General features: G+C 47.7%; 1 protein-coding gene and 1 pseudogene across 1 annotated transcript in view; both read right to left on the bottom strand.

Annotated features, from left to right (window-relative positions):
* The window catches only part of LOC118928521 (FYVE, RhoGEF and PH domain-containing protein 5-like), an 86,155-nt pseudogene extending 67,086 nt beyond the window's left edge, over window positions 1-19,069 (bottom strand).
* LOC118928520 (FYVE, RhoGEF and PH domain-containing protein 5-like) overlaps window positions 1-24,229 on the bottom strand; it is a 368,415-nt gene that overhangs the window by 76,023 nt on the left and 268,163 nt on the right.

Genomic DNA, 24,229 nt, shown 5'->3' with positions numbered 1-24,229 from the left:
GAAGCTCTGTGTGCTGAGTACCTGTCTCTCCAGCGATAACTGGCAGACCAGACCCCAGCCTCAAAAGATGCTGTTACAGCCACACATTCCCCTTTTATGATGGGCGAAGCTCACATAATCCAGATAATTTCAATGGAGGCTGAAAAATGGCAGGGGCTGATCTGATGAAGGAAACAAGGGCAGGGAGAGCCCAGGCCTGGGAGTCCCCTGCACCTGACCTGCACCATCAGCCTCTGCACTCACCCAGGCTGGTGGCTTTAAACTCACTTTTGTCACCTGCTGCCACATACAGTCTAGCCACCGTGTGCTTGCCCTCAGTCTTTGCACACCACTGGCCCTTTACAACTGTGTGCCTGCCGTCTCTTCTGTTCCGAATGCCCTTCCCAGGCTTCTTCACTTAGCAGACTCTCACTTGCCCTTCAAGCCCAGGTCAAATGTCCAACTGGAACCCTGCAAACTTGTCATGGAAGCCTTTTCTTGGCCACTCCTTCTGTGTGGCCACAATATGGTTCATTTTCCTGTTGTACCTATAACAGCATCCAGTTAGCTCTTTAGGGCTCTGCCGCCCACCAAGACCTGAAGTCTGAGCTCCATCTGTGATTCCCCCAGCTCCCAATCTTACTGGCATGGAGTCGATGCTCAGTGAATGCTCCTTCAATTGATTTGTGTATTTCTTTCTAGACATGAGGCTCATGAATGTTTCCCAAGGTCAGAATTATATGTAGTAAAATTCCAGACTGTCTGGAGCCTGAGAAAGTGTGTTGCCTGGTACTTTCATTGCACAGCTGGGGAAATAGAGACCCGGGTCACACAGGTGATGCCAGGACAGGTGAGGCACAGAGCAAATGAGAGCAGAAGGAGCTGGTGGTAGTGAGCCCCTGGGTACAGGGAGTGTGTGGAGTCCCATCTTTGTGAGGGGGAAGGAAGGGCTTTGACCCCAGGCACTAGGATGCCACCACAGCCTGCTCAGGCTTCCTGCCTCAGGCTCTGGAGTCTGACAGATCTGCATGTAAATCCCAGCATCTCCTCTTGATACCCATGTGTCCTTAGGCAAGTTACGTCCCTGCTCTGAGCCTCGGTCTCCTCGTTTGTAAAATGGGAACAATGTACCTTTCTCACAGGGTCCCTCCTGACCTTCTGTCTCTGTTTAAACTCCCTCCACTCAGTTAATTCCTCATCATATTCAAGACTAAGTTCAATCTCATTTTCTCAGAGGTCTTTCTCAGCCACAAACAGGTCAGGGCACCTGTTAGAAGCTCTTAAAACTGCCTATACTTCTTTGGAGTGCTTAGCACAGTTGAATTTAAATAATTAACTGTGCAATCAGGCATTTCATATCAAACTGCCTCAGTTCTCCTGTTGCCCAGGCAACCAGAGCACTAATGGAACTTTGGGGGTGGAAGGGCAGCAGGGGGATTCCTCATACCAGAGACTGAGTAGCCACTTAAACTCTGATCCCCGCTAAGGCACTGACTCACTCCACAGCTCTGAACCCAGCCTGGACCTCTGGCCTCAGGCCTGCAAGGGAACTTGGGTTTGGACCAGGGACCTCCCTAGAAATCAGATGCAATATCTACGAGGAGCTTCCTGGGAGGAGAGCACAGGTCCAGAACAATCTCTAGCAGCATGACATCACCCTCCTTTCTTCTATCATCACCCAGAGCAGCTCCAGGTATTGCTCAGGACCCACCACACCCAGCCCAGTTCAGTCCCAGGGCCCACCTTTGCTCACCTCAATCCCTGGCATGGTGCTTTGCAGCAGACACCTGAGTTCTTACGTGCAACTGCCACTTGCAGGCTATGTGAGTGGACAAACCTCCTTCAGCCTCCAGTTATCTTCCTGCTCCTCATCTCCCCTCCCCTGGTATTTTCCCAACCCTCAGTCTATAGGGATCTTCTCCTGCTGTACTTCCCCAGACCCTTTCTTCATAATAGGTACAATCAGAGCAATAACCACAGTTAGAGTCACTGAGAACCTATTTCACACCAGGCCCTCGGCATGGGGTACTGTTAGCCATTAGATACCTGCCACCACTTCTTATCCCCATTGTACAGTGAGGAAACGGAGGAGCTTTCCAGGAAAGTGGCTTTCCTGAGGCCCCACACAGAAACTAACTCTGGCTCACTACTCCTATTCTCCTTCTTAAATAAAAAAAAAGAGAAATTTGCTTCAGAAGGTCTTTGCTTAACTTTTGCTTTGACTCAGTGTCTTGCCTGCTCTGAACAGTGGTTGTTGGGAGAATCAATGCAGCTACTGTGAAGTGTAGAGCACAAGTATATGGCTGCCACATCAACGTTTCATGACTTTTGGAGCTTTCTGGGTTTTCTAGTCTAGCTTTCTGGGCCACACACAACTCCCAGGATGACTCCTGAGGGTGAATCACAGCCTCCTAGGGCGAGGCAGCTCCTACAGGAGCACACTGCTCAGTGGAGCCAGGACCTGCCTGCCTGTGCCTTCCCTGCAGGTCCCGGCGCTATGTTCAGCTCTCAGACCCTGTCTGTGTCCTGCCTCTGCCCCACTATACCTTGAAGCCTCAGTTTTCTCACCTATAAAATGGGGGTGATAATCAGTGAAATAATAGACATCAAGTACTGCTGTATATAAAATATTCATAGGTGGGGGAACCTACTGAGTATTGCTCCCTTTCCCCATTCACGTCATTCATTTCATGTCCATTCTTGTAAAACCCCTTGTGAGGGGTTTTTTACAAATACAGGAGTTAATGATCAAATCGTTATTTACCCCTAAACTGCTTCATAACCTGACACATTTTCCTCCTCAAATAACAAAGGCCTGTTTTTTACAGATAAGCAGAAACCACCATTTCTCCACCTTCCCTACTGTATCTGAGGGCACAGGGTTTTGTAAACCACTGATTAAATTATTGGTGAAAAGGACTTATAAATATGTACACCTGAAACATACACTTATTAAAAGAAGCCTGCCCAGACTGTATGAGATGAGGTGGGGTTTTCAAACTGCATTCCTCAGAAACCCTAGGCTCCCATGGGCAAAGAGTCACAAACGTCTGCTTTGACTTTCCGGGACACAGACACTGCTACAGTGTTAGTAATGACAGCTAAAGTGCTGGGCACCCAAAATGCACCGCACCCCAGCTACATTCCTTGCAAATGCTCATTCAAACCTCACAACCTCTTGAGGTTGAAGTAGGTAGTGTTTGCTTCCCTGTTTTTACAGGTGAGATGGCAAACGCACAGAGAGGCTGGGTAGTTTTCCCAAGGACACACAGCTAGTAACTGGGATGAGAACCCAGCCACCTGCTCTATAAAACATGCTCTTAGCCCCCACAATATAACACTTGGCATAATCATTGCCCCTCCTTAGGCTGTAAGAACAGCACCACCATCCCTAAATCCCAATTTCCATGGTTTCCATTCATCATGAAAATCTCATTAGTTTTCCTGTGAAGTATTAAAAATTGGAGAGAATTTGAGTAACAAAGCCTTGCCTTCTACATGGGGGTTCCAAGTAAGATTTCACTTGAAATGGTTCCTGCTGCAACAGAACCTTTGGAAACCACTGAGATTAAATGTATGAGGGAGCCCCCAAGGAGCCCCAACTAACCAATCTGCCCATCTTCTTCAATGTGGCCAGGCCCCTGTCTCCAGAAGGGGGACATCTGCCCTCACCCGAGGCAGGCAGAGCCCAGGGACTACCACCCCTCTGAGTGCTGCCTTCTCTGCAGGGAAGCCTTTCAGCATTTCAGTACTTTAGGATTCAGATGCAGTGGGCTTTTAGGCATGAAAAATGTGTTTCACTGTGCCGGGGGGCATCTTCTGGATGTTGATTAATTCCTAAAGTCTTCTGGGGCTTCTCCAGCCTCAGATGCTGGACACCTTACAGGGGCTGAGGTGGTGCCTACAGCAGCCAACCTACCTTCTCAGAACTCCATCTGCCCAGTCAAAAATGATCCCAAGAGCTCAGAATTCCTTGCCTGGGCAAATCACAACCGGCTCCTGATGGATTCTGGTATCCACTCCACATGTGCTGAATCACTGACCATGATGGCGAGCTCACCGTCTCACAAGACATCCCAGTTGGACACATCTCTCAGGGGGAGAACACCTCATCATAACGGAGTAGAGCAGAACTTAAGGCATCAGAGCAGATTCTGTAAGGCAGGACTGTGTGTGTGCATGTGTGTTGTTTTCTTAATTAAAATTATACAAGCAAGCCTGAATTTTCAAGTGTTTGGGTCATGCATTGACCTGGAGAAAACTTCTCTTGGGCTCCATCCGGGGCTTCAGGCCAACCCCATGCACAGAGAGGATGGGTCTGTTTACATAGAGACCAGCCACATCATCCCCCAAAACAATCGCAACCCTGAGACATTCATCTTGCAGAAAAACAGCCAAAGACACAGGCCTAAGACAGGGAAACACTGCAGTTAACAGCTGCAGGCTCAGAATTCCCTGACACATGGCTCAGTGTCTGCCTTCATCTCTCGGAGGCTGGAAAAGTGTTGGGGCATCCTCAAGGAGCCAGATGAAACACATTAATTCATCACACAGAAATTATTATGAGTTCTTTGTCCTGTTGACCTGGAGAATCGTGAGCATGGACGATAAATTCCCCAAGGGCCCTTGCTGAGCCTAGCCAGGTAATCTAAGGAAATGTCAACCTCCTGCATAATATCATCCTTTTGATTTTCAGTGCAAGAGTATGCGCTGTCCTCTCTGCTTATAATTTTTACATCATCCCCTGGCCATGTGGATCTAAGCAAGTGGACGGTCATTATATGCTGACCATTCTGAATGCCTATAACAAGGACGTTTCCATTCTGAAGATTCAGACCCCACTGTATGTCCTCACCTTTGACACCTAGAAGGCCAATTCCAGCTGGGAAGTTCTCAAAGGGGGTGAACCAGCAGAGGGAAGAACCTATACCTAGAGACACCCTCCTTCTGGTTCTAGATCTATCACTTATTAGCTAACAAGTCCTGTCACTACTCTGAACCTCAGCTTCCTCTTCTAGTAAAAAGCAAAACTGAGTGTCTATTCCCGAAGGGGCATTCAGAAAATTAAATGAAATGATGTGCACAAGTGAGAACAAACCTCACAGCATAAGTGAGAGCACAAGTGCTGGAAGCTGCCTGGGCTAAAATCCTGGCTCTGTCACTGACCAGCTGTGTGACCTTGGGCCCTTTACTTAACTTCTTTAACCTTAGTTTTGTCATCTGCTGAGTATAGATTTTTTAAGAAGTAACTTTGTGGCAAGGTGGTTTTTCAGATTAACTGAGTTAATACATACAAAGGGTGTAAGGCAGTGCCTGGCATACACTGAACACTCCATAAAGCCTCATGTGCTGTAGTGCATAGCCGTGTATGTTCACTTCAGCTCCCTGCAGCAAGTCCAGGACTGACAGTGTGATTTTTTAATACCTGGCAAAGCCCTTATAACGGGCATTATCTCTGCCTCCTCATGTCACCTCAGTGATGAAGGGCACACTGTGCTCCTTCAACAGGCGAGGAAACTGAGGCTCAGATCAGATGACAAGGTTAAGGGGCAGAGCCAGGCTTGAGCTCATTCTCTCTTCTTGCCACACCATGCTGCCTCTCTGGTTCTGTCACCCATGCCACCTAAATGCCATTAACCACCCTGAGAACCCCTCTGCTGGGGAGCTGCAGCGTAGCCAGAGGTCTGGTTTATTCTGCTCTGCGTGACTGCAGTAGCTGCAGCTGGGAGGCCATCACAGTACAGAAATGAAGATGCTGGAACCTGTTGCCATACCCAGGTCCCTGGGCATTTACACACCTCCCTGGGCTGGCTTCTTTTCTTCCATTCCACCCCACACAGCTGGCAATGACTGTGCTAGAGCACTAGCCGATCGTGTTGCTCCCTTGCTCTAAAACCTTCAATAGCTCCCTGTGGCTCACAGATCAAATTAGTTCACCAAGGGAATACAAGTCCAAAGGCTGCACATTCATTTCCAAGAACCTCCCACTCTTATCACCTTCTTCCCCTCCTCTGATGTGGCTGGGTCAGTCTCCTCTCAGTTCCCTGGGCCATCACCCTCTTCTGGAAAGAGCAATCAGATGGAGCATTAGAACCACTGTCTCTAAGCCATTCCAGAGCAGTCACGGCGGGGACAGGGACCTGAGACCCGGATCCCAAAATTCACCTAACCAGGGACAGAGCTGGGACCAAATTCAAACCTCTAATTTATGCTTCCAGAACCGTTCTGAGTATCAACAAATACTCTGCTGCATTTTCAAGTTATTTGTTGAGCTGATACTAAATGTATGAGTCCTATGAAATGGTCCGGAGAGTTCAGATCATTTAAACATTTTTGGATCCTAACGCTTCCATCCAATGGTGCCTATTAAAGTAAAATCAAAAACTTCACAAAGGCCCTGCCACCCCACACCCCATCATTCTCTATGGCATTCTGTACTCTAGCCATGCTGGCCTCCAGGCCCCCCCTACAAACCCCACAGGGGCCTCCAGCCTCGGGGCCTTTGTCCCTGATGTTCTCTCTGCCTGCAATGCCCTTCCCCTTGATGATGTCTGATCATCATTCAGGTTTCAATCAGATGTCACCTCCCTAAAGAAGCCTTCCCCGACCACCCTAAAATGTTCCTTCCGCCAGTCACTTTCTACCACATTCCTTTTTCTTTTCCACAAAAGAATCATCTCACCACAAAAGAATGACCTGTTTGTCTATGATTATCTCATTTACTTATTAGTATGTTCACTGTCTGCCTCTCCGCAGGGGGATATTAGCTCTGCCAGAGCAGGGACCTAATCCGTCTGTTCCCTCCTGTAGCCAAAGCTCACAGAACCATGCCTGGCACACAGTAGGCACTTGATGCAGATACACTGAAGAAACGTACAAATACAGAGATGATTTTTCTCTCTGGCTGCATCCTGTGTGTGATGAGCTCATGCCCAACCCTGAGGTGGGGAGGAGCGGGTGAGGCCCAGGGAATCAAGCCCCATCCAAACCCAGGCTGGAACAAAGTCCTCACTCCTCCACTGGGGCACAGCTGGCCAAGAAGACCTGCTGCTGACATTTCACCAAAGAACTCATGCAACAAGACTGTCTTCTATTAGTGAGAATTATTTTCACACCTCCCACAGGGGGATACCCTGACTTTATGAAGGTAAAACTGCATTGTGATTAACACTTAATCAGGATGTCAGCTATATTACAGCTATTCAAGGGAAAAAAAAAAGTTGGGGGCCTTAATATCACACTAGTAAATGTTACAGTAAGTATGTTTCTGACATGATTTTCTTATTAGGGTCCTTCCCTGAAAATTTTACTGCATTTAATTAAAAATTACTGCTGAAAGAAACAGCTGCAGATGGTCTTTAGTCAGAAAATTAAAAAGTGAATATTCTCATCAGTCAGTTTCAACAAGAAGCACAGCCACACATTAGGAATGTGATGGTTTTGAGATGACAATAATTTTTATGGCATTTCTAGGTCCTTTCACTGAAACTTAATGAAAGCTCTGCATGAGTTAATTTATCAAATACATAATAACAGGAAGGCTCCCAGTTTACAGGTAGATATGAAGATATGAATGAATGCCATGGCTAAAATGTGCCAAAACTCCAGCCACGGCAGCTCTCAACACCAGTGGCATCAGTCAGCAGGAGGCTCGGTTGAGGCTCCACCGTACACCCACCCAAGGACTTAGAGCTGCTGTAAATCACCTTTGTTTTACAATCATGCATATATTTGTTGCTGCACCACTGTCTACGGTTGTAAAAAATATAAGTCAGGTTTCATTCTCTCTCTCAGGGAATCTCTTCAGCAAAATATTTATGACATTCTAAGGATGCGAGCGGTGTGCTAGGGATTGGGGATGGGAGGGAGGAAGGGGCTCTTAGGCCTGATTCGGGGTTGCATTTCCAAATTTTAATTGCAGCTGCTGTCCTTGGTCTGACTGCCCATTCCATTACCCACCTTCCATTTTGTTATGATTTGTGTCCTTCCAGTTTATTTTCAGGACTGAATTCTTACTGTTTCTTGCTGTGTCTTTTACTGGAAACCCACTCAGATCTTTTACGTATTTGGGACTGGACAGACTGTAACAGAAATGAAAGGACAAAAAGAGAAAAGCAAAGGCAGACCCAGCTAGCCCTGGACTTGCTCAGTACTGCAGTACTGGGCTGCTGTGCACATTCTGGAAGCACCTGCCACCTGCCACAGCCCTGCTCAGTCCTCATTGTCTCTGGAGGAGCTGTTGCAATGGCCTCTGGGCTAATCTCCCTGCTTCCCAACTCTCCAGCCCCTCTGCTCTCCACCGGCCAAGGAGCGGCTGGTGCCAGTCCCCCTCCCTGCCACACACACCCCTGCTGAAAGCCCCCCAGGGCCTCCCCAGCCCCAGAGGGAACGGCCTGACTCAGTAGGCTGGTGTACAAGGCAAGCTGAGGCCCGGCCAACAAGTGTGCCTCTCCAGCTTCATCCCCCAGATGGTGCACTGAGCTCCATCTGAATACATCACGGTCCTTTCTGACTCCCAGACTCACAGTTCGTGCTCCTCCTAGACTGTCTGTCTCCACTGTGAACTCCTGTTCCACTGGCAGTACCTGCCTCAGTGTCCCCCAGATAGTCAAAAGGCTCCCCGCTGCCTCTCCTCCAGAACTGTCTGGATGGGCCTTTACCAAAGCCTGCATCACACTAGGTCCCAGCGGCCTCCACCAGCCTTCCGCCCCGCCAGCCAGAAAGGCATCGTGAGGGCAGGCACCTTCATCCCGCTGGTGCCTGGACTAGTGGCTGACATGTAGATGCTGAACAAATGTTGGCAGGGTGAGTGCACCGTGTGAGCTGGGGCAGCATTCTACTGTAAGAACTAGAATTAGAAAAAAGTGGTGTTTGAGTTTAGTCCTTAGAGCTTTTCAACCCAACTGCTTCCTATAGTCTCTATGTCTGTAGAGGATGGGAAAATAAAGATCTGCCAAAATAAAGATATCAAGGTACCTTATGAACCAAGATTAGGTCATTTTCATTGCAGCTTTACCTGCTAAAACCACAGTACTACGTTTCTCTACATGTTCTCACATAGACCTTTCTCCTACCTCCATATGTCAAAATCCTACTTTTCCTTCAGTGTCCATTCAAATGCCACCTCATCCATGGTGCCATCGCCCTCCTTTGGATGCCTGCTCTTCAGGTCCTAAGCATTTTCTACCTGGCATTTCAGGGACTTGAGTCTGAGTGCTTTTCCTACTTCCCAACTATAAGGTCAGTGATGGTACCTGGTCCACCTCTCTCTCCTTCCACACTTCACTTGGTGCAACTCCTTACCAGAAATACTCATTTCTCCAATGGCACCTATCAGTTAGCCAAATCACTGGGGTTACCTGGATCTTTTCACTCCTTATCCTCTAGCAGGCTATACAATTTTAGGCCAATCAACAAACTGTTAAGCGTGTAATTTGAGTTGCATTCCAACAATAAACAGCTCTGTAAGGACCCTGGGCTGGGAGAAGAGAGTCATGAAATGTTGGAGCTCCACCTTCCAGAGCTCTCCCTGGAAGACACAAGCACTCCTGAACTGCAGCTCTTGGGTGGGCTGAGCCATCTGAAGCTCCCTTTATGAGCAGTATGATCCCAAACATATGGCCTTCTCCAAAGCCAGAGCTCCTGGTGGCTCTGCAGGCACAGCTGCCCAAAGGAGGGCAAGGGTCCCCTACCATGGCCCAGGGGGAGGGAAAGTTGTCTGAGTAGCTCATTAGCAATTCCAAGAAAGCCTGCCAGTCTTCCTGATGAGCTGTCAATGGATGCACAAACCAGCCAGCAGCCATTAGGAAAGCAAAGCCTCCTTCCACCCTTCCTTGAGCCCTCTGGGCCAACAAGCAAAGCAATGGAGGTGGCTGTGCTGGCCTGTCTTCTGCGAGGCAGACAATCTGCAGCTGCTGGACAAAGACCACCAGAAAACATGGCACTTTTCAATCACAGGAAACATGTAATAGTGGAAAGAGTGGACTGAGTCAGAGAGACTTGGGTTCGAATCTTAGTTTGGCCACTTACTACCTGTGCGACAGAGGAAAGTTTATTTCACTTCACTGGGCCTCAGTTTTCTCACCTGGAAAATGGGGCATGGAAACTCCTCATATGTCTAACTAATTGTGAATTATAAGAGAAATAACAGCTATAGTCTGGGTCACAGAGATAGGCATTTATCCTACTATGGTTACAGAATCATAAAGTTCCTGATACTGCTGTTTTTAGTATAAGATGCTGTGAATGACTCCAAATCAGTCTCACTCAGCTTGTTGTCAGCAGCCGTGACCCTACTGTGGGAGTTCGAGGTAACGCTGACACCACCCTCAACAGCTGAGGCTTGCAAGTTTGTGGTCCCAGTTTTGCTGATGTGATGTCCTGCACACTGAATAAAACACATGCAGAACAGTCACAGGAAGGGGAGAGACCCCTACAGTGAAAGGACCAGATTCTCCATGACACCTCTGGAATCAAATTCAAATCCTGCATCCATTGCTATGTGACCTTGATCATGTCACTTAATAACAGCTAAGACTTACTGATGATTTCACTATGTGCTATATTAACTCATTTGGCCTTAAAAACATTATGAGGCAGGCGCTATTATCATTGCCCTTTGCAGGTAGAGAAACAGAGGCACAAAGAGGTACGTAACTTGTCCCAGGTCACACAGAGAGTAAGTGGTGGAGTCTAAAAACCCAGGCAGCTTGGCTAAAGCCTGTGTGCTCAGCCACCACTCTCATAGGCTCTCCCCGGGCTGCAGTGTTCTTGTCTCTGAACATAAAAAGCCACCAAAAAGGCATAAAAAACAATATGCCTTAATGGTTGGAGAGAATGCTAGAGAGAAATTAGAACAAAAACAGTGGAGCAACATACTCATGGTAAATCTAGGTGGTGGGTATATGGGCATTTGCTCTAACAACTCAACTTTCCTGTTAGTTTGGATATTTTTATAATGGGATGGGGATAAGTGGCATCAGGGATCTGTGTTGGTGTATAGTGCTGAGTGATTAAAGTAGACTCATCATAATGCAAAAAAAAAACCCCACACAATTATGGGGATGTCAATGAGAATCTTAGGACAAACCGGATGGTGCAGTGTTTCACTTCAAATGGGAATTTAGTAAATGGATGCTAACACCTAGCACTGTCTTGCTGAAGACAGATTCAGCCCCCTGGTGAAGCTCAAAACCACCAGCTTGCATGGGATCATAAAACCCCTGTTCAGCAACATGCATTTATTAAGCTCCTAGTGCATAACCAACATACTGAGGTATCATGGGATATTCAGAAGTAAAGACTAGGTTCCCCCAACCATCAGTACTGACTGAAAACCTAAAACATCCTGCTTGAAAAAAGTAAGAGGGTTGGACCACATTTCTCCACCTTTTTTTTGTTTTTTGCGTGAAAGTCAATTCAAGAAAAAAAGAATGCTTTGGGGGTAGCCTTTAACCTAAAGAGTGATAAAACCTTTTCTGCATACCATGGGAAAGGTGTATGTAAGATAGAAGAGTCCAATTTTGTAAGATAGAAGACTGTCAATAAGAATAACATTGCAGCCCCTAAAATGTTGTTATCTGTGTGCACAGTTTTCAAAGGAAGTAACTTCATAGAAGAACCTTTATCATTATCCACCAAGCCCCTGAGCTGCTGCTCCACCTCAGGGGTCTCCAAGGACTCTCTGAACTCTATTATATACAGTTTCTTGAAGGGAGGTACTTTGAGTGGAAAAAGGACTTGGATTTAAATAACACTGAATCACACCACGAAAGAGTTATTCCCTTTTCAATCCTTTTGAGTCCTCCTGATTACACTTAAAAGGTCTCTGTATGGTGCCAGGATGTCTTTAACACCGCTCCCTGCTTAACAAAGGGCTCAGGCTTCCAGCTCACAGCCTTGGCAAGTAATAACCTCAAATGAGAATTTACCCTGGTTATTTTTTTTCTCTGTATCTTATTTGTACAACTGCTTTCTATTTATGGTAACCGTGAGTGTTTTTTCCACTTCCCAACAGTGACATAAAATTTCTTTTCTAAATATTTTTTAAGTAAAAAAGATGGACTGCATTGAAGAAAACAGTGATAGTACATGTGGTCAAACAGAAATGGCAAAGGTGGTCCAGGAAAAACAAACTGCTACTGAGAACTAGAGATGTGCTCCAATTCACCATTTTACAGATGAGCAAACTGTGTCCTAGCCTTTTCCAAGACCCCACAGCAAGTCAGTGACCATGAGGGCTTTGAATCCAGGTTTCCCCATGCCCTGTCTTGCTCTATTTCAGAGCTGTTGATGTTTATTTTAGCTTCTGCCTCTGAGCCTCACGTGAAGCAAGGTGTGGGGCAGGACAAGTAGCAGAAAGAGGAAGGAGAACTGCCTCCCCATCCTCTTATTCCATCCCATCCAACCTAAAGCACCTAATTCTCCAAGTCCCCATTCTGGCGAAGAAGCAGTAGGGTCGCCAGCCCCATGGAGGTCCCTTATGTGCTCAGCTTGATGTGTCTGAAACCTCCCTTGCCCAGACCTGTTCCAGCCCAAAGCAGGGATTTTTCTCCCCATTTGCTTGCACCTCTTTCATGCAGAAAGACAGAGAAGGCTTTGCTCACTGTTTGATGTCCAAGAGGTAACATAAGGGAAGAACTAGCCCAGTGCCTGGCACACAGTAAGTAGTCAAGATATGGTGGCATTAGCATTTTCTCGAGTATTTTATTCCATTATTGTCATGTTAATTTGGACAAAGGTACTTTTGGTTTTTTTGGACAAAGTACAGATCAAGGCAACAAGCCTTTGCATACGGTCAAACAGCGCAGGGGCTTGACTGAAAGAGCGTGTGGCCCTGGGGCTGTGCAGTGCACGGCCTGAACAAGCAGACCTGACATCTCAGTGTAATTCATTGCAAACGCCTGAATCAGGTGTCAGGAAATCTGAGTCCTAGCACTGATTTCTCCACTAAATCCCTGAGAAGCCTTAGGCAAGTCCCTTTTCCTCTCTGTGCCTCCGTTCCCTCCTCTGTAACAGGATCCAAGGTTGTCAAAGTTCCCTTCCTGCTATAAAATTTGGTGACTCTACAGAACCAGATTTCAATTTCTAAAGGGTTGTCCTTCAAAACTGGAAATGAGCTCCCTAGCCTGACTGAGAGGGAAGAGCCAGCGTGAGTGGGGCAGGAATATTTCAGGGAGACAGCTTTTGCCTGGGTTGGAAGGAAAAACTTCATCGGAATACTAGCAACAGATGAGGCAGCTGTGGGAGGTGGTGAGTTCCCCATAGCTTGAGGAATTCAAGCCCAGGCGGTGTTAGAGATGGGAAGTTTGGCCATATGCTGGAGGAGGTCCTTTCCAGCCTGGAGAGTTTGGTTTTGGAGCTGGTTCCATTTTCATCAGTGCTAGCAGGCGCCCAGCTAGGGTTGGGTCTTGTCAAACCCTGCTGCTAACTACTAATGCAATAAACTGTCAGCAGCACTGCTCTCACCCCCTTAGAGTCTGCACATGTCCACGTTCCCCAAATTAAACTCACCCCTCCAGCAGGGCTGGTGTTTGTTTACCTTTGCTGCAGCCCTTTCAGCGGGGAGCAGATGCAGCCAGGGAGCGGAACCAGGTAAAAAAAAACTCAGGAGAATAAACCATACAAACACTTCTTAGCACCGATATTCCAGCAAGTGCTAATGCTAATTGCAAATCATTCTTTTCTATCCATTACTGCAGGTGTCCTGGGAATTCTTAGGAGGAACAGCCTGTGTGGGAGTAGGTGATGATGCTGACATGGGGGAAAGAATCAGGCTACCCTTTAAAATCACCACCGTTTGGCTTTCACTCGTTCAGATCAGGCGCCCCCAAAGAGCATCCGTGGTGGAGGCTGAATGGCGTTGCCTTTAAGATGCATCCACAACGTACGAGGAATAGGAAGATCTGGTAATTATCCATTTGGGATGATCAATAGAGGCATTCAGTCAGTCTTGGGATGGTGGAGTCAAAATCCCTGCTATTGTCAGTAATTTCAGTGTTCCGCTCCTATAACCAGGCTGAATTGAGTCCAAAAAAAAAAAAAATCAGCTTGGGTGCACTTCCTGAAGACCTCTATTCAGAAATTTAGCTCAGGGTACCCTTAGCTTTTCAAACAATTTAAATAAATTCCTGCTTCTCATTCCCTTGAATAGTGTGTGTGTTTACACAATAAAAAGGTATCAATCTCAATTTAGGGTATTTTCCTGATGGTGAAAGATATTTAGCTTGGCAAGGTTCCAGAACATTCTCTCTTGGTGACTTTCCCAGAGGGGAGAGGCAAAGCCATCTACCTAGGAGATGAGAAATGTTCCCTAAATAATGGAAATACAAATTGTCGGCCCCCTCCCTGCTTCTGAGACGCAGACAAGGGAGGAGACTCGATGAGAGATTGAAGATCTGAAAGGGCCAGCCAGGGCACTCAAGGCATAACAGCGCAAGAGCAATGCCGAAAAGGCACTCCTCCTATTTACTGAGCAAATGAACTTGCAGTGAACGCAAACATCATTCTCCGGCCTTGAGTCTAGCCCAAGGACGTGACGCTTCTCAAGGATACCAAAACTGTGTGAAGGCGGCTCCGAGCCATGAGAACTGCTTTGGTTCTCATCACTCTCTGTCCTTGATTACACATCAACAGAGTATGTGGGAAAAACAATCAAGTGATGTGTACTTATACATTTGATTTCTATATTACTTGAATCATGTATTAACCCCATCAATCCCACACAAATGCTTACATTTGTACCACATTTGGCATTTTAGATAACACTTTTACAGAAATTATCTACTCGGATCTTCTCAAACCCTCTGTGAGGGAGCATGAATCCCACTTCACAGATGCAGTAACTGAGGCTCTGGGAGGTAAAGCCACTCACCCAAGTCACACAGCTAGAAAGGAATAGAGCCTAAGGTTGAAAAGCAAGTCCACTCTGTCCCCTGCACCTGAGCTTGCCACTCAGATAGTTACACCTGCCCAACAACAAAGAAAACAGAACTTCACAGTACCTTTCTGCATCCTGGTCTATGCTCTGCTGTTTGCTCTCGAAGGCGTTGAAGCTGCTCATGTCCACGTAGCCATCGTTTTCATTGGCTATGGACAGGGCTCTGCTCTTCAAACAGCTTTGTAAACGTCCCAGCCCTTGCAGGCCTCCAGGGCAGAATCTGGATATTCTCATAGTCCGAGTTCATGGCTGGAATGTCCTCATAGTCTGAAGTGTCAGCGTTGGGGAATGAGATGGACCGTGGCTTGGTCAGAGGCAAGGGCAGAAAGAGGGGCTGGGATTGGTCTTTGAAGGACTCCACCCTGGACACCGTCCTGCTGAAAGGGACACCTTTCCTCTTGCCGTCCCTGTAGAAGATGAGGGAGGAGGGTGACTCAGAGGCCCAGAGATTGCCAGTCCGAGCCTAAAGCTGGGGCGAGTTGCTGAGGCTCCTCCGGTCAATTTCCAGAAGCCTGGAAGGCCTGTGGTAGCTAGATTCTGAAGAGGACCTGGAAGAGGACATGCTGACATCCACATGCACTTTGTTCTCTGTCTTCTTTTTGAACGTCAGTGCCAGGAACTGCTTAAAGGACGACTTCTTCTTGGTGTACTTGTGCAGGGGCTCGCTCTCGATCAGCAGGGAGGGGGAGCTCTTCATGATGGGCTTTTCGGTGATGCAGGCCAGGTCAAAAGGGGGTGAGATGTCGACCACGGAAGACGGTGTGGAGGTGCCACTGGAGGGGAGGTGGTTCCTGTGGGAGAAGCTCCTGGAGGAGCCAATCACACCAGGCAGTGAAAGGCTGTCATCCCTCCTTTTGATCTTGTGGTCCTCTAAACTGGATGCGTCCTGCTCCCGGGACAAGGAGACTGGAATCTCTCGGCCTTCCATGGAGAATGACCGAGGGTACAAAGTGAAGACTCTGGGCTTTGCTGGCAAGGCCCTGCCAGCTTCCAGCAGCTTCCCCTCCAACGACAGAACCATCTTTCGTGCTTCTTGGTGGCACCTCCGATGCAAATGGCTGACAAGCCAGCTTCTGGCCCAGTTCCTTCAGGGACAGTTTCCGGGACATAGCCTGCCATCTTCCTGGAGTGGGGCCTGGCCCTTGGGATCGTGTTCTTCCTGTCGATGGTGGCCTGCCAGCCCACCCTCAGCATCCGAGGTCATCTCCTCTTTGGTGCTGTGACCATCCTGGGCAGCCTGTGTGCCCAGCTTCTCTTCCTCCCCTGGGTCAGCCCCACATGGCAGGCTGACTCCCATCTCATAGGGGCTGGCGAGTGCGTTGTCAGCAGCATCCTCGCCCTCCGGCATGACCACCACTTCAGGGACAGAGGGGCCCTTCCTGGTGCCACCCTGCAGGGAGCCACGCTGACCATGCAGCACCCCAGCCCTGGGGGCCTGCTCTGCACATTCTCCTGGCTGTGCTTCCTGCTCGGACTCTAGGCCTTTTGCTGACTCCAGAAAGGGGGAGTAGCTTTTGCTACAGAAGGAGGTGCTCTTGGTTGGGAAGAACTCATAGGGACTTGCTGACAGTGAAGTCACAAAGTCGTCCACACACTCATTCTCAAAAGGAACGATTTGTCAGCTGTCCTCGGCAGGTTCCTCCTGCACAGGGTCTTCACCTTCCCGGGGGTCTCCTCCTGCCCCCAGGGTGGCTCCCATTTCTTCTTGGCTGGTTTTCTCACATCGGTCAGGTGGTTCATCCTCATCACCATGGTTGCCACCACCTGTGGAATCTTCACACTCCTTGGAGATTTGAGGGCTGTGTGTGCCCATCTCTGCCTCCAGTTTTCCCACAGCCAATCCATCTGGTCATTCTCTGGGCAGGGCCTCGCTGGCATCTTCAACATCCCCCTGGCATCTTCAACATCCCCCTTGGCTGGCCCGTCTGAATCCATGTGCTTGTCTGGTGCCCCTGGCTCTGCATGAGTGCAGCCTTCCTCACCACCCTCTTCTGCCCCTGGGGGCCCAGGCTCCTCGCCAGGAGCTGGCGGATCTTCTAGATCAATGTGAGTCAGGATGATTATAGCTCGGGAGCACCACCTCTCCATCCCAGGGGCTCCTGTCCACCAGGCTGTCGATGCTGTGTCCTTCTACCAGCTGCACTTCTTCCTCACCTGCTAAATTCTGCTCCTCTGCACCCAGGTCAGGGACACAGTCCTCAGGAGTAAGGGCTTCATCATCCTCTCCACTCAGCACCACGTCAGCTGGGGCTGCCACGTCCTCAGCGGCTCCTGCCCCCTCCATGTCACACTCCTCACCTCCCTCCTGACACTCTTCTTCCCCAGTGGCATCCAGAGGTATCGTGACTGCATTCTCTGCAGGGCCCCATCCCTGGGTTCATCCTCTTTTGGGGGAGCCCCAGGGACCACGATGTAATCTTCATACCCCTCAGATTCAGAGCACTCCGGGTTGGACAGGTGCTTTTCATAAAGTCCCCTGTCCACGCACACCAACTTGCCATGGCTGCACTTGTTCAAGCTGTTGATCAAGTAGATGCTGGCTATCCACATGCTGGGGGTGGCCAGCCTGGGTTTAGAGGCGATGAGGGGTTTTGGCCCCTTAGACATGACTGTGAAGATTATCGGGCCGGGGTGATGAAGGAAATTTGGGTGCTGTTACTGACGTGAGAGGACTGGCAGTCTGGCTTGGGAGCAACTGGTGGTTTTGGTGAATCTAAGGGATGAAAATGGAGAAAAGAAGGAGACAAAAGTACAGTTACCTTTATTTCCACTAGAGTCTCCTACTTCCCATTTTCGAGAGTGAACACAGAAGAAGATTTCCCAACCTTTGAGAACCCAATCTACTGTGCTCTGTCTCAGGTTTCTGCCCTCCACTATCATCTTTAAAAATCCTTGACCTCGCACTAAAGATTCATTCTGTAAACAAAGTGAACAGACCTTTCTTCTATACATAGTCCAGCAAACAAAACCCAAATGAATGGTACCTTGTACCCCTCAAATAAAGGTGTCAGGTCATTGTGCTCAGCCTTTCAACATCTATGTATGAAATAATTTCTATGTGCCTGGTACCCACAAGTCAGTGCTGGACTTGACAATCACCACCCCTGCTGTCCTCACAGAGCTCATATTCATCCTACAGGTCATTCATTGCCTACCTACTATGTGAACACATAGCACTGTACATGGTACGGTCTTCTAGGGTCAAGAAGAGAAGAATACCTCTAGTTGACTTAGGGAGACAAGACTAAGAGGACAACTGGAGGACAGAACCGCAGACCCTTGGAATAATATGACTCAATAGGCATTATCTCATTCCCTCAAGAATGCTACATCAAAGGTTTGGGCAGGGATGTATGATTCTTCTGATGTATGATTCTCTGAATTCTATGTGCTTCAAGACAGGTGTGCAGCTAACTGCTCTGCATCCAAATTTCACAGGAGAAATTATGTGGTCTTTCCCAACGTGGATATTTGCAAAAGTCTCTTCCCCTATGGATGTCAAGGATCATGGCAGAATAACAGATGTGGTACAAACGGAGTTAGAGAAGCAAGAGTTGCCGTGACTAGGGAACACCTCTTGGAGAAGGTGATATTTCAGCTGAATTTTGCTGGGAGGGAGCTGGACAAGTAGAAGAGTCAAGGGAATGGTCACCCACTTCCAAGGTCAGCATCTCTCCTGCCACAAGTGAGCCCTAACCTCCATGCTTCCTGCCTGTGCCTCCAAGCCCCTGGGCACACGGTGGGCAGCGTGAAGAATGCCAGTTTCCAGGGATACAACTCCATCCTGACAGCTTGGCTTCAAAAGCACTGCCTGGCATCCCAGCCCATGGATTAGGATGCATGAGTCTCCCCTTCAGCCAGTCTCATCTCTAGTTCCATCCCCACTAGGGCTGGAGTTTGACACAGAGCAGCCTCAGAATGCCAGCCTGGCGTGTGACAGAAGCAAGATGGAGCAGAGGGCCTGGGGGTCTATCAGCAAACTCTTCTCCCCCCTGCATTTGACTCCCAGTTAAATCCCTGAAGCACCTAACCCCAGCCATCTCTAATATACGTCTGTCTGACAGAAATACAATGTGAGCCACGTTTATCATTACATGTGTAATTTAAATTTTTCTCATAGCCACGTTAAAAAGTAAAAAAGAAACAAGTGAAATTAATTTCAGCAATACATTTTTTGACTTTATATAACCAGAATTTTATCCCTTCGGACATCATCATGTAATCAATGAATCACGTTTGGATCAACATGTAATAAATGTATGAAACTTATTAATGAGATATTTGACATTCTTTTTCATACTAAGTCCTCAAACCCGCATGTGTATTTTATGTTTAACAGTACTTCACAATTCAGACTGCTTGCATTTCAAGTGGTGGGCAGCCACATGTGGGTGGTGGCTGTGTACTGACCTAGCACAGCTCTAACTGATAGGAACCCCAATTTCAATATGTCTGAGGCCAAAGTCAGTATCATCTCCCCTAAATTGGCAGGACTGTGTACTTCCTTTGAGGAGGCCCCAAAGGAAATTAAAAAGCCTGGAGCAGCAATAATACAGGTATATAAAACCCATGCACTCTGTTCCTGAAAGGGCCTGATTTCAGAACCTCTTTACTTGGGCTTTGCCCATAAATCTAATGAACTTGGCTCTCTGGTTTCCCAGTGCGCAGCTAATGAGGAGGGCAGGGGGAGTTCTGAGTTAGAATAGGAGCACTGCCAGCTGTAAGATGTGATGGCTGACAGAGAGAAAGAGAGAGAAGAGGCACCAATGTCAAGACCTTAGAGACTAAAGCCCCCAGGGCATCAACCCTCTAACCTACACCTAATTCATCCCCATCAACACCAAGGCCAGCCACTGACATCCAGATAATAACCCAGAGTCTTCAAGATATAATGAGGGACTTTCCAACTCCTTGTTTCTGTAGGCAATCAAATATACAACCTACTCTAGAAAAATACCTGTTCAAATTGGTAAAAAGCAAACAAACAAACAACTATTTGGAGCTTCAACAGCCAAGTTCAGCTACCTGTCAATACGGAGTTACAGAGTGAGCTTTTGGAGGCAGGCTGATCTGGGTTCAAATCCTGCCTCGGCCACTTACGAAGTATGAAACTCAGCCTCAGTTACCTCTTCTGTAAAATGGGTACTCTCCTACTCCCAGGAGGTCATCATGAAATTTAAAACATATATAATATATTAAGAGTGCTTAGCAGCAGGCCTTCGCATAGAGGTACTCAATAGACAGTAGCTATTATTGCTCTAATAAAGTCAGTCTTTGCCTACCCCACAACCCTGGTATAAGCCTTGCTCTCCACTCATATATTATGTGACATTAGCTTCAAGATCTCAGCATCAAATGTCAGGTGTTGTCATGATATTATTCCTTGGGGTGGGGATCCTCATTTCTCATCTTTAAGAGGTGGTATTTCACAAGGGCACCACGAGGCCTGACAGAGAGGCAGTGAAAAACGAGCATCATCTTGGCTGCATCACCACCACCACCACCCCATCCTTCATCTGATCAAGCTATTGATCTATGGGCACCATCTCCTCAAGAAAGGTTACACTGGGTGTCTGAGGCATGAGCCTGCAAGAAAAATGCCTTCCCCACAGGAGCCCCTAGGAATGACAAGACAGAGCATCCATGCCCTGCTCTGAGCTCAGAAGATCAGAGCGCTTCACTGGCATCTCCCCTGAGATCAGAAGATACCAGAATCTGGTGGCACCCCTCATTGAGAGATGAGGAAGCTCAGGCACAGAGAGGGCAGGCTGGCCAGTGGTTACGCAGCACATCCAGAGAAGGGCCAAGCTAGAGTGCAGTTCCCTGCTTCCTGCTCCATTCATTTGAACCTCTGTCTTCACCCTGCTGCCACTGAGCATTTCTTCTACAGTGGAGACTCAGGGTTCCAGTGAGGCAGAGAAGGGTAAAAGGCAGGGAAACTGAGGCCAGAGAGACCAGCGACAGTTAACTATGTGAGAAATTTACCTAAGGCTGAGTCCAGAGCTCAGAAGTATAAACTGACCATAAGGTGAATGGCTGGCTTTCATTTGCTCCCATCCAATTTCCTGTATCCAATTCAATTAAATAGATATTTACTGAGCACCTACTATGTGCCAGACACTCATCTCCATTCTTTGTCTCTATCACTAAACAAAATAAAAACCCTGTCCCTTGTGGGCCTTACATTATATTGGTAGGAGATAAGCAATAAAAAGGGTAAGTGTATTACATATCATAGATGTCACAAAGCCTATGGAAAAAGATTAGGAGTTGGAGGTTTTTGCAATTTTAAATAGAGTGATCCAGGTAGGCCTCACTGAGGGGACATTCATTCAAAGATTTGAAAGAGGTGAAGGAAGCCGGGACATTTTTAAAGGAGGCCAGAGAGGCTAGAAGTGAGCAAGCAAGAGAAGGGGAGAGGCAGGAGTGAGGTCAGAAACTTACGGGGAAGGTGTAGGTTATGCAGGACCATGAGCAGATGGAGGACATGCCCACTCTGGCTAATGTGTTGAAATAAACAGAAGTAGTGAGGATGGAGGCAGGGGGACGAGGGAGGAGGCTCTTGCAGTAATACAGGCAGGAGATGATGGAGGCTTGGACCATGTTGGTAGGAGTGGAAGTGGTTAAAAAAAAGGGGTGTGTGTCAGAATTCCAAAAATGAAGGTAAAGTTGGTGGGATTTGCTGACAGTTTGGACATGGGGTGTAAGAGAGAAGTCAGGGACATCAAAGTTCTGAATTGGAGCAGCTGGAAAAGTGAAATTGCCACCAACTGAACTGGGGAAGGCTGTAGGTGCTGGGGAGGGAAAATTAGAAATGTGCACGTTAAATCCAAGTTACCTGTCACACACTGAGGTGGAGATGTCAGGTGGACTCTTGGATAGGTCCTAGCAGAGGTCTGGCTGGAAGGATCCATCACAGAGACAGAATTTAAGGCATAAGCCTGGTGAGATTACCATGAATGAGTGTGGACAGAGGAAAAAGCAGGGCTAAGGAGTGAGCAAAGAAAAGGAGTGTGAGAGCTTCTAGCTCTGCTCTCTCCCAAAAAGGAAGGGGATAGAGCACTTACCTTCAGTACAAGGTTATCTGGGCCTCAGACCAATTCTGCCTGGAGACCCAGGGAAGAGGCAGCATCGGGGTGCATGCTCAAGGACAGGGAGGAATTTCATAATCAAAAAAGAGATTGGCTATTCCAGATAGAACAGAATGTGCAGCAGCCCAGAGGCAGTGAGATGCAAGCTCTTTGAAATATGGTAAAGAGTAGAGTTTGATGACCTTAGAGTACGGCGGGGATGAGTGCATTACAGGGCAAATCAGAGCTGGGGTCTCCTCCTCTGGGTGAAGCTTCACTTTCATGGATGAAGCTGGTAGACCCTCTGCATCTCCTGAGTCCCTCTGGCAGCTGCATGGACCTTCTCCCTGTGTCACAGAGCTTGGGGGTTGTACCCAACCCACCCAGGACCACCTGGCAATTTGCTGTGCCTGAGGATGACTCAGATGCAATATCCCTCCAGCCAAGAGGCCAAGAGTTAACTGGGGGAGTGGAGGATCCCAGTGATAGAAGGAACAGACTTAACAGCTTCTGGTGAAAGAAATCTCCCCAGCCAGCCCCTGGTACAAGTTTATATTTTCTCTATTTTAATTAAATATCTGTCACTCACACATTCATGCTGCTGCTCCTTTGTCAGCTGTGCCAAGATTAAATGAGAAGCAGCGTCAGGAGGAGCACTGGACTTGGAGTTAGGAGCTCTGATCTCCATGCCTGGCTGTTCCACTAGCTGGACGTGTGGCCTTGGGCAAGTCCCTTCCTCTTTCTGGGCCTCAGTTTCCCCAGCTGCAAAGCGAAAGGACTGCACCAGGCAGTCAGCGCCTTCTGCTCTGGCCAGCTGCAGAACTCATGGCTCTTCTTCTGATGCCCCTGATATCCCCATCTTCAGTCCCTTCATCTGTTTCAACTACGGTTCAATATATTCCCCCTGGAACTCTCATAACCATATGTTCTAAGAGTAATTATTTTCCAATTTCAACTTCCAATTACATCTTAATTTAACTTTAATTCCTGGGTGCCCGTTGGACTATCCAAGCCAAGCCTGATGACTTCTAATTAGGCTGCTGTTAAGCTAGTGCAGTGATCCACAACAGGGCACTTCCTGAGAAGACAGCATGGGCCAGAGTGGGAAAAGCACGGGCTCCCGGCTCAGACAGACCTGGACTACAATCCCAGCTCTGCCAGACGTGAGCTGTGTGATCTTGGACATGTTACTTTGCCTCTCTGAGCATCCAGTTTCTTTATTGATAAAATGGAGAACTACTCCCTTTTTTTCATAAGGCTGTTAAGAAATTGAAGAGAAATAATAGAAGTTGCCTAACAAAGTCAACCATCAGACATTTCTTGTGTACCTACTTTGTGTCAGACACTGGTTAAAAAAGCAGCCTCTCGAGCTGAACAGACTGTACTTCAATCCTGTCTCAGCTTCCTGTTAAGTCAGTGACCATAAAAATCCATGTAGCTCAGTTTTCCCACCTATAAAATGTGGACAGCAAGAGTATCACCTCAGGAAGAAAACAGAATTGATACAAGTAAAACACAAGCAGTACCTGGTTCCTAGTAAGAAAGTACCCAATAAACATTAGCTAGTATTTATTGGTCACTGACAATGTGACACTCTTCCAGGCACTTTACGAGCTTTTTTTAATCATGAGAACTCAATGGCAAAGATCTCATTATCCCCATTTTTCAAATGAAGAAACTGAGGCACAGAGAGTTTAAGTAATGTGCTCAAGGTCACATAACTAAGCAGATGGTGGTTTTGAGATTCAGTCCCATGAAGTGTGACAACCACTGTTACATGATCAGGAAATTCAGAGGATGGCACACAGAAATCATTAGGGGAGTTTCCACCACTGCCATCACAGCTGAAATAGTAACCAGGTTTAGGCTGAAGGCAAATTACAGAGGCTGACCCCGAGTGGCAACTGCTAAGATTTCCTGGGACCAGACCTACTCCAAGTTTTCCCAGCTCACTCCATCCCCCAGATTCTCAGAGAGGGAGGGCTTGCCCAAACCTTCTGCAGGGAAACGTGGGAAAACTGGAACCGCTCTCACCATTGTTTTAAAGCAAGTTTTATTAGGAGTGTAGGAAAAAGCTAGCCTGGCTCTGTCCAGGCTGTGCTAGAACAGGCAGGAGAGGACCTTGTTCCTCCAAGCGGTGGCTGGCTGGGCACTGGGGCTCTGCTCCAGCCTTTCCCAATCCCAGAGTAGCACCTCTGCTCTCACCGCACCACCTATTCTGTGACCCACACTCACTCACTAC

The sequence above is a fragment of the Manis pentadactyla genome, chromosome 10 (assembly GCF_030020395.1).
Source record: "Manis pentadactyla isolate mManPen7 chromosome 10, mManPen7.hap1, whole genome shotgun sequence".
NCBI classification, from domain to species: Eukaryota; Metazoa; Chordata; class Mammalia; order Pholidota; family Manidae; genus Manis; species Manis pentadactyla.
This window is presented reverse-complemented; position numbering and strand designations above follow the sequence as displayed.